Source organism: Staurois parvus, unplaced genomic scaffold (genome assembly GCF_062004578.1).
Source record: "Staurois parvus isolate SC_StPar_1 unplaced genomic scaffold, SC_StPar_1.0 ptg001276l, whole genome shotgun sequence".
Taxonomy (NCBI): Eukaryota; Metazoa; Chordata; class Amphibia; order Anura; family Ranidae; genus Staurois; species Staurois parvus.
In genome coordinates, this window is record NW_028319072.1 from 201443 (window position 1) to 222328 (window position 20886).

Here is a 20886-nt window from a genome sequence, read left to right on the forward strand (position 1 = left end):
GGCCACATTGCACCTAATAGAACCTAATGAGATTTCACTCTGTGATTAGTGCATCAGCACTGATGTTGTAATTCACACCAGCGGATGTGTTCTGGTGCAGCTGCTGGTGTGAATGGGCCCTAAAACTTTCAACTTTTAATTTCCCTGCCTTACCACGTTGTAGAATTTTCTGCAAAATGCTACTCTTTAAGAAGGTACAATTAATGTACAAATACAGTGCAGCGCTTAAATGAATGAAACAAAATGTATTCATTGTTGACGAAACGTGTAGGATGGAGCCACTCACACACGCAACCATGCATGTATGCCTGGCCTGCGGCCATTTTGGATGCTGGAAAGATCTGTTTCTAGTGCTTGTATACGCTGAGTTATGCCTTTTACCATATGAGTGCATTTTATATGTCAATAAATTTTGGATTTTTGTAGCTTTAAAAAGTGGAGAAATCTTTTATTACATGTTTAACGTCACGAGCTCTGGTCTCACAACTTCTTTGGTTGGAGCCATTATATATAGGGAGATCGGGTTGGGAGGGTTATCAATCTCTTCTTTGTGTGTCCAGATGATGATTCTTACCATCCATTTTCCTGGATGTCACCTATAAAAAGCGCAGATTGACCACTCTTAGCAGGGGGTCACATATCTTCCAGTAAGCCTTGCATGCAAGTGGTTAGTGTCACATTGGCTATCCTTGGAAGTCTTTCTATCTCACCACGACATTTGGGGACTGTTCTGCTTTGATCTCACCATTTGATACTTCACTAATGAACATTCTGAGATTAATTATCAATCATTTTTCACTATTATTTTTACATTGTACATGAATTTTGTTTCATTGATATAAGCACTGCACTTTATTTGTACACTATTTATGAGGTGCCTGGTATCAGGGTACGATGTCCAGCTGCTTTTCTTTTGGTGTTTATTTCTCTTAGCGCAGATTTGGGGTTGTATTTTAGGGTACAATTTTTGCTGATTGTGAATATATAATCCCCAGTTTGAAAAACCTCCTGCAAATTTACCTGTTTTTAAATTGCTGGTAAATTATTGTGCTTTATGAGAACATTGTGTTAAAGAATATCTACAAATAAATATATTGCATGTATTTTTGCTGCATTTGTATTTACAGATATGAAGACGCAAACGCCAAGCAGGCAAAGAAGGCGCCAGAGCTTAGATAAATAAATCAGCATATATCACTCTGGAATGCAGAGGCAGTTTATAATTGTGGAAATGTGGTGTTTGCATTAAGCATCAAAAGAAACTCCATGGAGTATCATAAATGTTAACATAGTGTGCTAATCAGTGTCATTTAACAGGCTGCAAGCTTTGAAGTCAGCTCGTCCAGGTGGGGGAAAATCTGTAAGCAGAGGTGGGTAATGAGAATATTGTAACTTGCTAAAAATATGATTTTCAGAGAAAAAAAAATGATGCAGTATCATTACTGGACTAAAAGAGGAACAGGGCTGAATTTTTTAAAAGGTTAACATTGGGGCTCTTATAAAAAAAAAAAAAGCCTAAGCAACAGGGATGTCCTACACCTACAGTAGGTTCCCCCTTGGCACAGAATATAGATAAAAATGTTGAGGCACACGTAGTACAAAACCAGAACTTGATTTTCAGCACTGGAGACTGCAGACACACAAGTTTTGAGATCTGCTTTAGATTGCTCTTCAGAGGACATTTGAGAAGCAGTGAGAAGGTGTAATATTGCCTCCTTACCCATTTGTTTTAACCCCTAAAATCCTGCAGCCCTCTAATTTGTGTGCATTGCACATATTTGCAGGGCAGAAAGAGTTGCGTTGGTATAATTTTTGCCGCTTGTGTATAATCCTATATGGCAGCCTTTGCAGCTTAGAGGTGCAGTTGGTGGGTTGTAAAAACGTGGCCTAACCGTGTGCTTTTACCACCCTCAATTCCCCCCAACCACAAGTGTAAACTAAGCTTTAAAGCTGTTCTCCAGGCAGGGGCGGACTGACAACTCATGGGGCCCCGAGTGATAGGGAATCATGGGTCCCCTGTGTCCTTGCCCAAACTCAAAAAAAGCCTATGAAAAAGGTACCAGGGGCATCTCATGGGGCCCCCTACTGACCCCGGGCCCTCGGGCAGTGCCTGAGTTTCCAAATGGTCAGTCCGCCCCTGACTCCAGGCAAATAGCTAAACATATAATAAATCCATATGCAGGAGCTGTTTTACATGCCAAAGGATTTGTAATTCTATCCATTCAGTCCTGGGATTTACACTGCTTTGCCACACATCACCCCCATCTGATACGTCAGGGGACCTGATTTTTTCTCTGCTGCAATTATGTAACGTTTACAGGTCTTTTCTCTCCCCCAGTCCATGGCAGTAAAGGAGGCACAGCAGCCTCTCTGCTCTCTTCTCCTGTCAGTATATACCTTGCACCGCAGTACAATCTATTGGCTTTTTGTTCTGATTCTTCCTCCCCCAGTCTATGCTCTGATGTACAGGAACATCCATAGGCTGATGTCAAGTCAAACTCAGGAACTTACACAGCTTGTATATAATTTATCAATGCAGAGTTGTATTATTTATTATCTATATGTTATATCTGCCTAAAGTTCAGCCTCCAAAGGCCAATGTCAATGGGCTTTGGGCAGCCAATGCAGTGAGCATTTGAGATGCTTCTGAGATCATTCACAATTCATTGCATGTGCATTTGACCTGCCTTTGACCTGCTTCTGACCTGCCTTTGACCTGTTTCAAGCTACTTTGCATTACCATAGATTTGTATGGAGAGAGCAGCAGTTCTGAAGCGAATTGACACTGGCCCTTACATAGTGCACGTTCTTGCTTTCCTGGTCCTAACCTGGTTTAGAATATTGTACATGTATAGCTGTATATTAGATAACTTTTCCAAATGATGATGTGCAAGGTGCCTAAAAATGATTGGTCTGTCCAATAAACACCAGTTAGACCCATTACACTCAGTGATCAACACTCTGGTAAGATGCGCCCCGTCTTCCTGTTTCTTGCCAGTCCAGTGTCATCACTGCAGCTTCTCCTTCTTCTGGTGGCAGCAGGGGGCAAGTATTCCTCCAGGACTAATCATTGTCATCTAATGATGCATGAGTGCTGCTCAGTCCTGGAGTACTGTGAGCCCAGTCTGCCTGATGACACACCCTAAGGGGCATGTAAACAACAGGCTGGGCTCACATGAAATGGGCAGAATAACAGTGTTGTACCTGGAAAGGTGAAAGAGGTAACAGGTAGTTTAAGAATTTACATCCACTTTAAAGAGGTAGTAAAATCCTTGAATAGAAAACAAAAAATGTGGGCCCCGATAGTGCACCGCATACTAGCACGTTATGACAGACTTACAGTAAAACAAAGCCCTCCGGCTGCATTCTGTCGCAACTGTTGGTCCTTCTATCTTCACCCAGTCTTCTATCTTCACCCAGTCTTCTATCTTCACCCAGTCTTCTGGTGCTTCTATCTTCATCCAGTCTTCTGGTGCTTCTATCTTCATCCAGTCTTCTGGTGCTTCTATCTTCACCCAGTCTTCTATCTTCACCCAGTCTTCTGGTGGTTCTATCTTCACCCAGTCTTCTGGTGCTTCTATCTTCACCCAGTCTTCTGGTGCTTCTGTCTTCATCCAGTCTTCTATCTTCAGCCAGTCTTCTGGTGCTTCTATCCTCTTCCAGTCTTCTGGTGCTTCTATCTTCACCCAGTCTTCTGGTGCTTCTATCTTCACCCAGTCTTCTGGTGCTTCTATCTTCACCCACTCTTCTGGTGCTTCTATCTTCACCCACTCTTCTGGTGCTTCTATCTTCACCCAGTCTTCTGGTGCTTCTATCTTCATCCAGTCTTCTGGTGCTTCTATCTCACCCAGTCTTCTGGTGCTTCTATCTCACCCAGTCTTCTGGTGCTTCTATCTTCTTCCAGTCTTCTGGTGCTTCTATCTTCACCCAGTCTTCTGGTGCTTCTATCTCACCCAGTCTTCTGGTGCTTCTAACTCACCCAGTCTTCTGGTGCTTCTATCTTCACCCAGACTTCTGATGCTTCTATCTTCACCCAGTCTTCTGGTGCTTCTATCTTCACCCAGTCTTCCGGTGCTTCTATCTCACCCAGTTTTCTGGTGCTTCTATGTTCACCCAGTCTGCTGCTGCTTCTATCTTCATCCAGTCTTCTGGTGCTTCTATCCCACCCAGTCTTCTGGTGCTGTTATCTTCATCCAGTCTTCTGGTGCTTCTATCTCACCCAGTCTTCCTTCTGGGTTCACTCTCTTCGGCCCTTTGAATGACCAGGCTGCAATGGCATCACTACGCACATGCGCACGGGAGTCACAGTTGTGGCACATTGCTGTTACTGGATGACATTCTTGAGTGAGCTATCCATTTAGAGCAGAATGCGCATGCGCCAGTGACATCATCGGCCACTGAAATGTGAACATCTCCTAAACGGTACATGTTTGGCTGGTATTCATTGTACCTTCAAGTAAGCAATAGTATAGGATTTCCTGTAGGTACAAGTCAATAAAGCAGAGTTTGCTACCACTTTAATGCTTAATTCTGGGCTTTTGTCCCCTAGTCCTTCCCTGTTTGATACCCAGAAGCCCCCCCATCCTTTGCATGTATTGTTAGATTTTATACTTGTCTTTTCACGGATGCCTTTAAGGCAGTGGTGGGTGGTCCTCGATGCAGAGAGAGTCGCTGACATTATGATGTCAATGACAGTCTTTACATTGTAGGGTAGTCCCACGACACCCTGCACACACAGGAAGAGGGTTAAAATGCACTAGCCATCATTCTCATTGGAGGAATCGCCAAGTAGAGGTGGGTATAGCAGTCAGAGCAGCTTTTTTGTTCATAAAATCTCCCAGAGAGATCTTTTTCCAAACATTGGGTTTTAGTCTGAGTTCACACCTAGAAGTGTGACCAAACAAGTGTGCATTGTGTGTAGGGCAGCCTGTTTATTTCAATGGGCTGCCTGCGCACGAGAAACACAGAAAATAAGTCCCTGACCCTTTTCCAAAAACACATTGTGCCACTGCTTGACACGTATGTTAGCAGATGTGTGCCAATAACAATTCATAGCACTGTGCGTCCATCTGCTAAAGGTCAGTGCATTTCTGTGCGTGTATGTCGGGAAAGCATGTGATTTTGCCCGTGTTCCAATAGACAGTAGTATGAACCTAGCCTTAACGTAAACCCTAGCTGAATTATTATTACAGGTACTTATATAGTGCTGTCAATTTACACAACGCTTTACACTCACATTCATATACATACTAGAGCCAATTTAGACAGAAGCCAATTAACTTACCAGCACGTCTTTGGAAGGTGGAGGGAAATCCAAACAGGCACAGGGAGAACATTCAAACTCCAGGCAGGTGGTGCCATGGTTGGAATCAGGGGCGGACTGACCATTTGGAAACTCGGGCACTGCCCGAGGGCCCAGGGTCAGTAGGGGGCCCCATGAGATACCCCTGGTACCTTTTTCATAGGCTTTTTTGAGTTTGGGCAAGGACACAGGGGCCCCATGATCTCTTATTGCCCAGGGGCCCCATAAGTTGTCAGTCCGCCCCTGGTTGGAATTTGAACTAACAACTCTAGTGCTGCCTAGTGAAAGTTCTAACCACTTAGCCACTTGATGCCCCACAATTTACATTTAGGCCTCTTGCACACTGCAGCTTTAAAAATTTTCGTACAGTTTTTTTTTTTACCGAGGTAAAATGTAGTCCATTATCTACAGTGTGCCTTTGGATACAGGCGCATAAATAAGCACCGCGTATTCCGCAGTAAAAAAAACAAGAGAAAATTAGCATTTTTGGTCAGTAATTTACGCTGCCTGCGCACAAATATGTGCATATGCACATAAATATTAATCAATTTTTCCTAACAGTATATTGTGCGCCCAAATGCGCAAACAAGCACAAATATGCACATAAATACACACAAAAAAGTGTCTGAAATTACATTCAAAAGAAGCAGACGCTCAAACATCAGTACCGTGTGCAAGAGTCCTTATAATGCTCTTTGCACCGTGCATCTTAAACAATTAGCATTTGTTTCCATAAAATGTTTTTACCTTTTTTCATCCTTTGTTGCATCCTAGCGCTGCTGATAGCCCACAGCCTCTTTGCAGCCACATCCTGTGCATATGCACTCCAGTAATGGCTGCACAGCATTTCTCAGGGCAAGTTTCCTGATGGTGACAATAATGAACGATGCCTGTGTAGCTTCTCCCACTTGTCTTTATTATAAGACCATGTAACAAGTTGACTACGCTCAGCAGAAAGTGTCTGAACAATGCAGGATCAACAAAGTTGCAGATTTAAAAATATTGAAAATGACTTTTAAATGACATTAATTGGTTAAAGTTTATAGGAGATTATTGTAACTAGGTTATATACACTAAAGGTGGGAATACACGATCAGAAAATCAACCGATCGGTCATCCGACGACCAAGAGGCGTTCGTTTGTTGGTCGAAATCGTGACCCACATTAACCAATCTAAAAAAATTGTTCGTTGGGCAATACGTAGTATTGACGTCTTCCGTACAAGTGGAGGTGATGCGGTGTGTGTGTGACCTTGTAGCCACGCCCTTCCGGCCAGAACGAGCGATATACACAATTACCAGCAATGAGTATAATATCGTTTATTACATCACCTATATACATAAATAGTGATACATCAAATATATTGTGCAGAATTCTGGTTTCATCATCTCATTAGGCCAATCTACTTTTAACATTTGGATTTTTCGTTCGTGTTTACGAAGATTCCTTGGACATAAACATCCGGGTCATCTTCTGTTTCCACTCATGCGTGATAGCGCTTGATAGATTTTTTTCGTACGACCGGACCATCATACCACTGCATAGAAAATCGGTCATTCCTATGCGAAACAACAAAATATTTCACTGTTGTTCAACCTGATTTTTTCGTTCACAATATCGTTATCGGTTAAAACATCCTGCTGATCAACTAAGAGAAAATCATTCGATCAGTGGTTCCGCTAAATTTTTCAGATGATTTTCATATCGTGTGTACGGGGCATTAGGTATGTGGTGCTTGAAAAAATATCTATAGGAGATCCACTGGGCAAATATGTATCTCCTGTGTGTCACTGCACCTGTAGGGAATTATAAAGCAACATATAGATAAGGTTCCTTTCATTGTAGCCAGAGACAGCTACATAATGTTGTGGGGGCCCCATTTACCGTATTTTTCGCTCCATAAGACGCACCTGACCATAAGACGCACCTAGGTTTTAGAGGCAGAAAACAGGAAAAAAAAATTCTGAACTAATGGACTGCAGACATAGTACAGGAGATGACCAGAGACTGCGGACATAGTACAGGAGATGATCAGAAAATGCGGACACAGTACAGGAGATGACCAGAGACTGCAGACAGTACAGCAGATGACCAGAGACTGCAGACAGTACAGGAGATGACCAGAGACTGCAGACATAGTACAGGAGATGACCAGAGACTGCCGACAAAGTACAGGAGATGACCAGAGACTGCAGACACAGTACAGGAGATGACCAGAGACTGCAGACACAGTACAGGAGATGACCAGAGACTGCCGACATAGTACAGGAGATGACCAGAGACTGCCGACATAGTACAGGAGATGATCAGAAAATGCGGACACAGTACAGGAGATGACCAGAGACTGCAGACAGTACAGCAGATGACCAGAGACTGCAGACAGTACAGGAGATGACCAGAGACTGCAGACAGTACAGGGGATGACCGGAGACTGCGGACAGTACAGGGATGACCAGAGATTGAGGACATAGTACAGGAGATGACCAGAGACTGCAGACATAGTACAGGAGATTACCAGAGACTGCGGACATAGTACAGGAGATGATCAGAGACTGCGGACATGGTACAGGAGATGACCAGAGACTGCGGACATGGTACAGGAGATGACCAGAGACTGCGGACAGTACAGGGATGACCAGAGACTGCGGACAGTACAGGGGATGACCAGAGACTGCGGACAGTACAGGGATGACCAGAGACTGCGGACAGTACAGGGGATGACCAGAGACTGCGGACAGTACAGGAGATGACTGCTGACCTTTGGGGAGAGGGGGGGGGGGCGTGTACCTGAATTTGACAGGCACCCACTCTTTCTTCCGCGGAGTTGTTCTTTGATCTTACCTGTTCCTCTATCCAGCCGCGTGCTGTCTTCCCGGCTTCTGTAGTGTGGGCGCTTGGCTTGACAGCCGGGTGCCCAGTGTGCATGAGCAAGAAGCGCTGCGCTTTGTGATTGGTCCGGCGGCTTCTAGGATCTGTCATGTGTCCCAGGTACCGCCTTACCATTCACAAAGAGCATGCTTCTTGCGCATGCACACTTGGCACCCGGCTGTCACGCACACTACAGAAGCTGGGAAGACAGTGCGCCGCTGGATAGAGGAACAGGTAAGGTCCCGCTGCAGAGCTGAGCGGCTGGCCCGGTATTCTGACACGGCGGCGGTGGAAATACCGTACTGGCCGCTCCATATTCGCTCCATAAGACGGACTGATATTTTCCCCCCTTTTTTTGGGGGAAAAAAGTGCGTCTTATGGAGCGAAAAATACGGTATGTCTGTAAATACATGCACTTCAATTTAATAAAAAATAAAACAGATTTTAATTAGGTCCATCTGCTGGTCAGCAAAACTATAGCTCTATGCAGGGGCAGACTGACAACTCATGGGGCCCCCGAGCAATAGGGGATCATGGGGCCCCTGTGTCCTTGCTCAAACTCAAAAAAGCCTATGGAAAAGGTACCAGGGGCATCTCATGAGGCCCCCTACTGACCCCAGGCCCTCGGGCACTGCCCGAGTTTCCAAATAGTCAGTCCACCCCTGGCTCTATGTAAACATGAAAATACATATCCTGTTCCATATCAGATTGGTGATGTCCCTTTAAATATAAATAGATATGTGTAGATGTGAAAGAACGATTTTCTGCCCATGCATGCTTATAGTCAGGCCTGCTTATGCATGATGATATCCTCGCTAATTGCAAATAACAGCAAATAATCCCTTATGCTTAGCATCTGATGGATTAAATCAGCATTTTTGTATACACCTGCTTGGCCTTCGCCGAGCTCCGGGGTTTGATCGGGGGAAAAAAAAAGCTTTAAAAGTTGACATTTTACTTCATGTGAAATTTACTTGTACTCCTGTTGGCTAAACATAATTATGTTATAAATAGAGTGGTTAGCTGTGCTATGCACTTCTCACTTGCCTTAGATTAGGCTCAGACAAACTGGAACTGTCGAAAATATTAGCCAATATTCTTCATTTCTAGGGACCAACCAAGTTGTGCAGATTTGTCCATGAAAATGTTTGTCGATGGAAACATTCCTGAATTTAAACACTGGTCAAGTTCACAATAAAATTCCTGGATTTTTTGATGTTGCCCATTCTTGTTTTTAAGGTCTCATATACATTTTTATATGCAATTAATGCAGCATTCAAATGAACTCTAAAAAAGTCAATTGTTTTCTATGGTGCTGCATTCATTGCCTTTAGGGTTCATGTACACTGCAGCTGATAAACTCACGTTTAGGAGCTGTTCAGCGTTTTTTTCAGCAGCCCCTGAACTCCCCCTAATGTTTTCCTATGTGTCCATGTACACATCTTCATTTACAGTCGTTAACAGGCATTTGAGTTTCAGTTGTTTTTTTGAATGCAGAAAACTTACGTTCAGCAGTTGATTTTATCAGCGTTTCAAACGCAAAATGCTAAATGCGGAAAATCTTGTTTATAAGCTTTTGCGTCTGAAAATTTTTTTTAACTCCTCCAGTTCCTGATGCTGTCCAGAGCCTTTTTTCATCATGAAAAATGCATGCAAAGCGTTTTCAAGGTAATCAGATGGACAAAACACTGAAAACAGGATGTTCCTACCAAGCTTGGTACACATTGTAATGACCAATTCACACCTCAGACCTCCCCCACCCTTGGAAACAAAAGATATGTTAATGACCATTCACACCTCAAATTCCTCATGAAGACCCCCTGCCAGGTGACCTTAATGACTTCTTCCACCAGACACCTTTCCCACCCTTGGAAACAAAAGAAATGTTAATGAGCAACTCACATCTAAGCTAATGTCAACACATACTGCTGTCTCTGCTTCTACTCTCTATATTTCTCTGAAACAGTCTGAAATAGTTAATAATTTACCACTTTTCAGTGCATTCTGGGCATTTGGGAGGTTCTCCTGTGCTTATCTTTAAAAATGCCTTTAAACGCACAGAAACGCATTATGGAAACGCTGCTAAACAGACATTTTTTAACCTACGTTTTTCAGCAGTCAGTTTCCATCGTTCAGAAGTGTCCCGTATACATGGGGCCTAAGTGTCCATTTACACCAGTGGGCATGCATTATGCTCTGTGTAACTTTCTGTAGGGGCAGTGCAATGCATTATAACACATTGCACTGTTTACTTTTTTTTTCCTTTTTAAACTTTATTAAAATCTCAGAAAATGACACTATATTCAACTCTTGCAACATACTGCTGTACCTTCTAACGGGTTGTTGTGTGCTCTGTAGAATTGCAGATATGCTGCATTTTTATCCAACACACACCAATTCGTTTGTATAGCTTAAACAGGACACATAGAAAACACTTGTTTTCTATGTGCCAATGTGTTAAGTTTGCATTCATGAATGCTGATCATCTTACTAGGTGTAAACAAGTCCCCAGTGATCTGAGTTTATACTTTTTTTTTTCAATTTAAATGTTCCTTGCTGTACTATGCTGCTGTTAAACATAGATATAAAAATAAGAAAAGTATAATATGCTAACCATTTACAAAATAACCTATCATTATAGTTGTGCAAAATTAGTGCAAAAGTGACGTGCATAGTAAATAAATAAAAATGTGAAAAGTTCTATATTTTATTTATTTTTTATGCACGTGTCACTTTTGCACTAATTTTGCATGATTATATTGATAGATAATTTTGTAAATGGTTAGCGCATTAAACTGTGTTTACATTTTTACAGTATTTCTGTATCTGTTTGTGGGTATTGTGTGTACTGCTCAGGGGTGGACTGACCATTTGGAAACTCGGGCACTGCCCGAGGGCCCGGGGTCAGTAGGGGGCCCCATGAGATGCCCCGGTACCTTTTTCATAGGCTTTTTTGAGTTTGGACAAGGACACGGGGGCCCCATGATCCCCTATTGCCCGGAGGCCCCATGAGTTGTCAGTCCGCCCCTGGTACTGCTGCCTGTTATAATTTTAGTTTTTATTTAAGGTACCTCACATTTATAGGTAGAGTTGATCCAGAGAATATCCGATTGCCTCTCGGGGGATCAGGAAGGAATTTGTTTCCCTGCAGGAGCAAATTGGATCATGCTTTGCTGGATTTTTTGCCTTCCTCTGTATCAACTGTGGGTATAGGATTATAACTTTTTTTTTTTTTTTTAATGGTTGAACTGTATGGACTTTTGTCTTTTTTCAGCCAGACTAACTATGTAAGACCTTGTGCCTAGTATGGAGATCATTGCTTTTTTTCTTTTTTTCCTAAACATAGACACGGAAGCCACCATCACTGTCATCAATGCCTCTCCTTCTGCAAGGTAAACTCAAAAATTCACATTCCTTCATCACCTTTCTGCTCCATTGGAGCACAAGATCTGTTCCTCTTATGACGTGGGGGATTTGGGTATGAGGGAGTATGTATCTCCATGTTACAGTGCTCTAATTTAGCAGCCAATAGCTAGTCTTGAACACTTTTGCCTGAAGGAGATTGATGTAATTGATGTCAGTTATCCATGCAATCTCCACATCAGGTACTGGTGAACTGCCCTCATCCTAACATGCAATGCTCAAGGCCTGGGACCCAGTAGACATGATCCTTTCAGTAGCAGGGGTGGGGGACACTGATGTCAGTTACCCTGGCAAACTCCAGCAGATACTGGTGAACATACACATCCACTGCCCTCATCCTAAGGCTACTTTCAAACTGAGGAGTTTTTCAAGCATTTTTGCGTTAAAAAAAGCACCTGAAAAGCTCAAGAAAACTGCTTCCCTATGTACAGTGGGGATCGAAAGTTTGGGCACCCCAGCTAAACATTTGTATTAATGTGCATAAAGAAGCCAAGGAAAGATGGAAAAATCTCCAAAAGGCATCAAATTACAGATTAGACATTCTTATAATATGTCAACAAAAGTTAGATTTTATTTCCATCATTTACACTTTCAAAATTACAGAAAACAAAAAAATGGCATCTGCAAAAGTTTGGGCCCCCTGCAGAATTTATAGCATGCACTGCCCCCTTTGCCAAGCTGAGACCTGCCAGTGTCATGGATTGTTCTCAATCATCGTCTGGGAAGACCAGATGATGTCAATCTCAAAGGTTTTAAATGCCCAGACTCATCTGACCTTGCCCCAACAATCAGCACCATGGGTTCTTCTAAGCAGTTGTCTAGAAAACTGAAACTGAAAATAGTTGACGCTCACAAAGCTGGAGAAGGCTATAAGAAGATAGCAAAGTGTTTTCAGATGTCAATATCCTCTGTTCGGAATGTAATTAAGAAATGGCAGTCATCAGAAACAGCGGAAGTTAAAGCAAGATCTGGAAGACCAAGAAAAATATCAGACAGAACAGCTCGCAGGATTGTGAGAAAAACAATTCAAAACCCACGTTTGACTGCACGATCCCTCCAGAAAGATCTGGCAGACACTGGAGTTGTGGTACACTATTCCACTATAAAGAGATACTTGTACAAATATGGTCTTCATGGAAGAGTCATCAGAAGAAAACCTCTTCTACGTCCTCACCACAAAAATCATCGTTTGAACTTTGCAAATGAACATATAGACAAGCCTGATGCATTTTGGAAACAAGTTCTGTGAACCGATGAGGTTAAAATTGAACTTTTTGGCCGGAATGAGCAAAGGTACGTTTGGAGAAGAAGGGGCACAGAATTTAATGAAAAGAACCTCTGTCCAACTGTTAAGCATGGGGTTGGATCAATCATGCTTTGGGGTTGTGTTGCAGCCAGTGGCACAGGGAACATCTCACGAGTAGAAGGAAAAATGGATTCAATAAAATTTCAGCAAATTTTGGATGGTAACTTGATGCCATCTGTGAAAAAGCTGAAGTTAAAGAGAGGATGGCTTCTACAAATGGATAATGATCCTAAACACACCTCGAAATCCACGGGGGATTACATCAAGAGGCGTAAACTGAAGGTTTTGCCATGGCCTTCACAATCTCCTGACCTCAACATCATTGAAAATCTATGGATAGACCTTAAAAGAGCAGTGTGTGACAGACAGCCCAGAAATCTCAAAGAACTGGAAGACTTTTGTAAGGAAGAATGGGCAAAGATACCTCAAACAAGAATTGAAAGACTCTTGGCTGGCTACAAAAAGCGTTTACAAGCTGTGATACTTGCCAAAGGGGGCAGTGCATGCTATAAATTCTGCAGGGTGCCCAAACTTTTGCAGACGCCATTTTTTTGTTTTCTGTTATTTTGAAAGTGTAAATGATGGAAATAAAATCTAACTTTTGTTGACATATTATAAGAATGTCTAATCTGTAATTTGATGCCTTTTGGAGATTTTTCCATCTTTCCTTGGCTTCTTTATGCACATTAATACAAATTTTTAGCTGGGGTGCCCAAACTTTCGATCCCCACTGTATGTGAATGTATATCTCTGTATGATTTCACACTGAGGTGTTGCACTTGTGGTGCGGCGTAAAAACTCATTTTTGGGGCATGTTTGGGGAGTTAAAAAAAAAAGCCCCAAAAACGCCTCTTCCCATTGAAATAAATGGAAAATGTCTGAAAAACGCCTCTGAGAAGCATTTTTGGTGCAGTTTTAAGTCATGTGTCCTTTAAAAAAAATGCGGCAAAGGATTCAATACATTTCTGTGCCTTATATTTCCCGATTCGACACTCTTCTCTCCTTGTTTTCACCTACTTCTTTTTCTTACTTTTTACTGTCCCCATTTTTTTCCTGAGTTTTCTGGGGCTAGGTGAGCCTATTTTTGCTAAAACAAAAACAACTTGCTCCACAAGAACTGTGTGAAAAATTTGAAAGTGAATGCTGTTGTGCCTTGATAAGAATCAAAAAGATTGATAAAAATCAAAAAATCAGTGAAACAATAAAACAGCGCAAAACATGAAATGAATCAAAAATAATTATACACAAATCATAATAAATGCTGTAGTTATAAAATAAATGTCCAAAACCACCAAAATGAAAAAAATATAAAATTTGTGTCCAAATACAAAAAGTGATGAAACCAAAAACAAAGAAAGTCCCCTTTAAACATGCAAATAGTGCTCCAAAAAAATTTAGGATAAGTGTAATACAAAGAAACGTCTCCACGGATCCACACCTTCCTGTGAATACTGATGTATTCCGCACTCACCAGAGATAAGAATAAAGTGCACTTTATGGATACAATATTCTGCTCCAATTCTCAGGGAAAATTTCCTCTCCGTAGCCTCCTCCATATACAAGAGCTTCCTTATATCCAACATCAAAAAGGGATTTCCCCTCATAACGATGTATATAGGAAGACAAAGGAGAACCAATAGTGCAATATTGCAAAGACTTTTAATTGAATAAATAGCGCTCAATCTACTCACATTATAACTTAAAATTAATCGCCAATTGACAAAATCCTCCAAAACAGACTTCCTAGCGTAAAATGGATTCCAGAAAGTAAACCAAACTGGCAGCATCGGATATGACATCACACGCTCAGCATAGGAAACCGGAAGTACGTTTGACTGATGCGTTTCACCCCTCCTCCAGGGTGTTATCAAAGAGCCTATTGTTGGCTCGTTCTACAACTTCTGTCATGTTTTCCTTAATGTTCATTCTGTGTGATTCATGAAGCTACAACCAATGACCAGGAGCGGACTGACAACTCATGGGGCCCCCGGCAATAGGGGATCACGGAGCCCCTGTGTCCTTGCCCAAACTCAAAAAAACCTATGAAAAAGGTACCAGGGGCATCTCATAGGGCCCCCTACTGACCCCGGGCCCTCGGGCAGTGCCCAAGTTTCCAAATGGTCAGTCTGCCCCTGCCAATGACTCTCATGTATCTGGTGGAGTCAATGCTGGGTAGTTTCTATTTGACCTAACCAGGTAATTTCGCACAGATCTTCTGTTTTCCTAAGATATGTCTGTTTGTTAAAACAGATGTTCTTATGTGTTAGTTGACATTTTGTGCTATAACATGACATTTGTCTTTGGCACTATTTGTAACTTGAAACATTTTCAATAAAAACGATTGGAAAATAAAAAACGCGGCAAAAACACTTTAAAAATGTAGCAAAGATGCGGTAAAACGACCTATGCGTTTTTGCGGTGGATCAGTGTGAAAGTAGCCTAACATGCAATGTTCAAGAAAGATCCATTATCTCCTGCGCTCAAGGACTCAGATCAAACAGGCGTTAGTGACAAGCAGCGTGTTGTGTATTCATCCGCTGGTGATCAGAGGTTGTGCAGCTCTATCATGAAGCTGGGGAAGCTTAATAAAACTGTAGAGGAAGATGAAAGAAAGAGCGCACAAACCTTGCGCATTACCTCAATAAATAGTGACTAATTTTATTAATAAGGAAATATAAAATGATTGTATAACAGGCATAAGTAACCATAATCCAAACAGGGTTACAGGTAAATCAAAAAGGGGGGGTATGAAGGCTAACGCGTTTCGAAGGGTGCTCCCTTCTTCATCAGAGCTGGGTTTGGCAGATAGAAACTTCAGTATGGCAGAGTTCCCATGGCAAGGAGATATTCAGCCACTGAGTGTCAGTATTACAGCAGTTCAGCCTGTTTAGTCCAACAAACACCCTTCGAAACGCGTTAGCCTTCATACCCCCCCTTTTTTATTTACCTGTAACCTTGTTTGGATTATGGTTACTTATGCCTGTTATACAATCATTTTGTGAGTATATTTCCTTATTAATAAAATTAGTCACTATTTATTGAGGTAATGCGCAAGGTTTGTGCGCTCTTTCTTTCATCTTCCTCTACAATGCAATGTTCAAGGCCTGAGACCCAGTAGACACGATCCTTCAAGTAGTAGGGGTAGGGGACAGTGATGTCAGTTACTCGAGTAAGCTCCGGCAGATACTGGTGAACATGCACATCCCCTGCCTTCATCCTAACATGCAATGTTCAAGGCCTGGGAACCAGTAGACACAATCCTTCCAATAGTAGGGGCGGGGGACAGTAATGTCAGTTACCCAGGTAAGCTCCGGCAGATACTGGTGAACATACACATCCACTGCCCTCATCCTAATCATCCTAAAATGCAATGTTCAAGGCCTGGGAACCAGTAGACACGATCCTTCCAATAGTAGGGGCGGGGGACAGTAATGTCAGTTACCCAGGTAAGCTCCGGCAGATACTGGTGAACATACACATCCACTGCCCTCATCCTAATCATCCTAAAATGCAATGTTCAAGGCCTGGGAACCAGTAGACACGATCCTTCCAATAGTAGGGGCAGGGGACAGTGATGTCAGTTACTTAGGTAAGCTCCAGCAGATATGGTGAACATGCACATCCACTGCTCTGATCCTAACATGCAATGTTTAAGGCCTGGAACCCAGTAGACACGATCCTTCAAGTAGTAGGGGCAGGGGACAGTGATGTCAGTTACCCAAGTAAGCTCCAGAAGATACTGGTGAACATGCAGAGCCATTACCCTCAACTTAACATGCAATGTTTAGGGCCTGGGACCCAGCAGACACAATCCTATTGGTAGTAGGGGTGGGGGACATGCAAATAATAATATTCAATCAGCAACTATCAGAAAGTCCCTATTTGCAAATCAGCTTCCATCCTGCAGCACTGGATGTTAGAATGTAAAGGTAAGTGCTACCCCTGATCAATTTAGAACCTTTTCCCCTTCTATAGACTCCCTTTAAAGTAGAACTCTAGCCTACAAAATTAAATACACATATATGAACAATTTTTTTCTTTCTAAAATATCTGCATTTCTGTTCAGTCACTTTCGAGATTCACACACATTAGATAGCAATGCTGCTGTAACATTACAGCTTTCTCTATCACCTTTATGTATCCTGTATACTATGAATGGGCATTACCACATTCCTGAGGCTGCTTCTCTTATGTTTCCATCTCCCAGTGCCTGAAAACATGATAGACTGGCAGCTTTGCACAAGGCAATAGAACTTGGTTGTCTCGCAAGGCCAACACAGGGAATTGTGGGAGTATAATATAAACACAGGCAGTCAGCAGAATTTTAAAATACATTTAATAACTTTTTAATGAAAACATAACTGTGCTAAAGGTGTTTTTTATATTTGGCTAAAGTTCTGATTCAATGAATGCAGTTGCAAGAAAACATAAACATGAATGCACAGACATAACTATAATATATGTGTGTGGTAATCAGCTTTTAGGGGAAGAAAAACCCATCTTAACAACCTTTGTGTATCTGAGCCCAAGATTGTATTTTGAAAGATCATTTCAGATCAGGGATAATCTACTGGTAACTGATTTATCTTCTGGGTGGTTGCTGGTGGGTCCCTTTACTCAGGCATCTAATATCTCCTGGAATTCAGCTCTACCTACCTAACACCGGTCTAAGGCATAAGATAACACTGTTTAGGGATACTATGATTAGCACAGTTTTGCGTGACCTGGAAAATCTTCCCCACTTAAAACTATGCTCTGACCAGAGACCCATTCCTAATAAATTTTACCCCACTCCCTCTAGCTAATACTCCCCAAAAAAAGAAATCTTAGCCTGAATCATTGGTCATGTGACATGCCATGCCCTATGTTTTCTTTCTTCTGCACTGTAGAGGGAGGTCCTTCTTTGGGTACCCATCTTGCTGCCTTGTGACATTGATGCTTCCATAAGTGGGGCCCTCACAGGCCTCAGAAGACTGCAGTGGGTTGATGATGTTACGATAAAGGGCAGCAATAAGACTGGTTGGTAGCACACTCAAACTGCAACTTTGGATGATCAGTCTTTGCTTCTACAAGAGTTGAGGTGTGAAAGTGGCCTCAGGTAAGTAAAATAAATTCTGCAAATCAGTAAAGTCAGAGAAAAGTAATGTATGGAGAGGAAAAACACTGCAAGTAAGCAGTTAAAATACTTGATTTTTCTATGCAATTTTTAAAGTTGGTAACAGGGTTGTTTTAAGAGTTCAACGTTGCTGTAAAAGCAGAAGTTCACCTGAAAAGGGAAGTTCTGCTCATCACCCCAAAATGTTGAAAATTTCAAGAGGTAGGAATACTTTTTCAAGGCACTGTATGTGTATGTATGAGTTTTAGTTATGGACCTTAGATTGTATGCTTCTTGAGGGCAAGGGTTGAAGTGATAGTACGATATATACAGTGTTCAAAATAATAGCAGTCAGACATCACTAACCTGATCAATCAATGTTTTTGGTAGAAATGATATTTCTACATGGCAAATAATTTACTAGCAGGTGTAGTAGAGTAATAGAAATCCAACAGACCCAACAGTCATGACATGCATGCTGCTGATTCTGTATAATTGAATCACTAATTGAAAGGGGCATGTTCAAAATAATAGCAGTGTGGAGTTCTATTAGTGAGGTCATTCATTCTTTGAAAAACAGGTGGCAATTATTGCCCTTATTTAAAGAAGGAAGGCAGCAAATGTTGTACATGCTGGTTACAGTGCATTTCTCTCTGAAATTCTAAGGAAAATGGGTCGTTCCAGACATTGTTCAGAAGAACAGCGTACCTTGATTAAAAAGTTGATTGGAGAGGGGAAAACATATAAAGAAGTACAGAAAATGATCGGCTGCTCAGCTAAAATAATCGGAAATGCTTTAAAATGGCAACCAAAACTTGAGAAATGTGGAAGAAAGCAAAAAACTACCATTCACATGGATAGAAGGATAGCCAAAATGGCAAGGACTCAGCCAACAATCAGCTCCAGGAAGATCAAAGAAGATCTAAAGTTCCCTGTGAGTACTGTGAGTAGTGAGAAGACGCCTATGTGAAGCCAAGCTATCTGCAAGAAGCCCCCGCAAAGTCCCACTGCTGAAAAAAAGACGTGCTGAAGAGGTTACAATTTGCCAAAGAGCACATTGACTGGCCTAAAGAGAAATGGCGCAACATTTTGTGGACTGATGAAAGTAAGATTATTCTTTTTGGGTCTAGTGGGCGGAGACAGTTTGTCAGACGACCCCCAAACACTGAATTCAAGCCACAGTACACTGTGAAGATAGTGAAGCATGGTGGTGCAAGTATCATGATATGGGGATGTTTCTCATACTACGGTGTTGGGCCTATTTATCGCATACCAGGGATCATGGATCAGTTTGAATACATCAGAATACTTGAAGAGGTCATGCTGCCTTATGCTGAAGAGGAAATGCCCTTGAAATGGGTGTTCCAACAAGACAACGACCCCAAACACACCAGTAAACGTGCAACATCTTGGTTCCAGACCAACAAGATTGACGTTATGGAGTGGCAAACCCAATCCCCGGATCTTAATCCAATAAAAAAACTTGTGGGGTGACATCAAAAATGCAGTTTCTGAGGCAAAACCAAGAAATAGAGAAGAACTGTGGAATGTCGTCCAATCATCCTGGGCTGGAATACCTGTTCACAGGGGCCAGAAGTTGGGTGACTCCATGCAACACAGATGTACAGCAGTTCTCAGAAACAGTGCGACTACAACCAAATATTCATTAAGTGATTCAAAGGAAAGCAAAATCTTCAAACATTTTTCAGTTTATATAGTGAATGTTTGAGTTTGTAAAGAAGAATACAAACACTGCTATTTTTTTGAACAGTCTAATACTCACTTTTCTTCAATTTTTTTTAGAGGAAAAACACAAATTTGATATATTTTTCTTCATGTTTTGATTTGGGATAGAATGTGTCGTGTTCCCAATGCATTTGTGTGGATGGAAATAAAAGCTATTAGAAGGATTTTGAGCTTTATTCACTTTTTTCAACACACTGCTATTATTTTGAACACAACTATATAGCGTAAATTAATAGCTCCACCTGAGTATAAATAAAATCACAGAGAACACTACAGGAAATAATCTAAAGACACCCTGATAAAACACTTTTATTCATAAATAAAAATGTTTCTTTTCCAGGAAATTTCATCTAAGTGACTATATAGGCAAAACCGAGAGTTTGTGCTTAGTCGATGGCAAAAAGAGAGACATCACCAAAATCACTCCGTCATGCTTAACTGCTGACCTCCTTCAGAAAATACTAGTTCCCTGGAAAAATTAATGATTCTGTACTTTGAGTTACTGACCCAGGACAAGTCCAGCCTTCACTTGCTACATGCTTCCTGCAAATAAGTGACTCAGAACTGAAGCCGGCAAGTAGATTTTCAAGAAAGAAGTCAACAGTGACATGCTCTAATAATTCTCTTATGACCAGATTCTTTTAATGTGCAACTTCTCTTCCCTGCTTTGTTGGATGTTGTAAGGTGGGTTAATGAAATATCCCATTTTTGTAGATAGCTGGTATTATTTCACTTGTTAAAGTCGATGTGAACCTCAACTAAAATAAATTTTGATTTATAAAGCACTGTATATTATAGATGATGTTAATTTATTTTAATAAAATAATCATTTTAACCTTTTTTTTCATCCTTTATTGTATCTTGATGTTGCAAATCTTCTTCAGCCTCTTCGCAGCCACTTCCTGTAGACATGCACTCTAGTAATGGTTGCATGACATTTTTTGGGGTGAGTTTCTTGATGTTGACAACAGTGGATCACGTTTGTCTGATGTTTGTTGAAATGACCATTTATAATGTATTGTGACAGGGTGACAACGAGGAGAACAGTTAGGAAACAGGGTCAAAGCTTTGTCACTCTATAACAGGAACAGGTATTATTCTAATTAAAGCTACAGATTTAAAAATGTTGAAAATTATTTTTTAAAA

The 20886-nt window shown here is 41.5% G+C and overlaps 1 long non-coding RNA gene across 1 annotated transcript; it reads left to right on the top strand.

Annotated features, from left to right (window-relative positions):
- Nucleotides 1–1258: 1258 nt before the first annotated feature.
- LOC149437652 (uncharacterized) lies at nt 1259–20530 on the top strand. Its single transcript, XR_016308030.1, has 3 exons — nt 1259–1370; nt 11517–11562; nt 20081–20530. It is a non-coding gene; the product is annotated as an uncharacterized LOC149437652 (long non-coding RNA).
- Nucleotides 20531–20886: the final 356 nt, after the last annotated feature.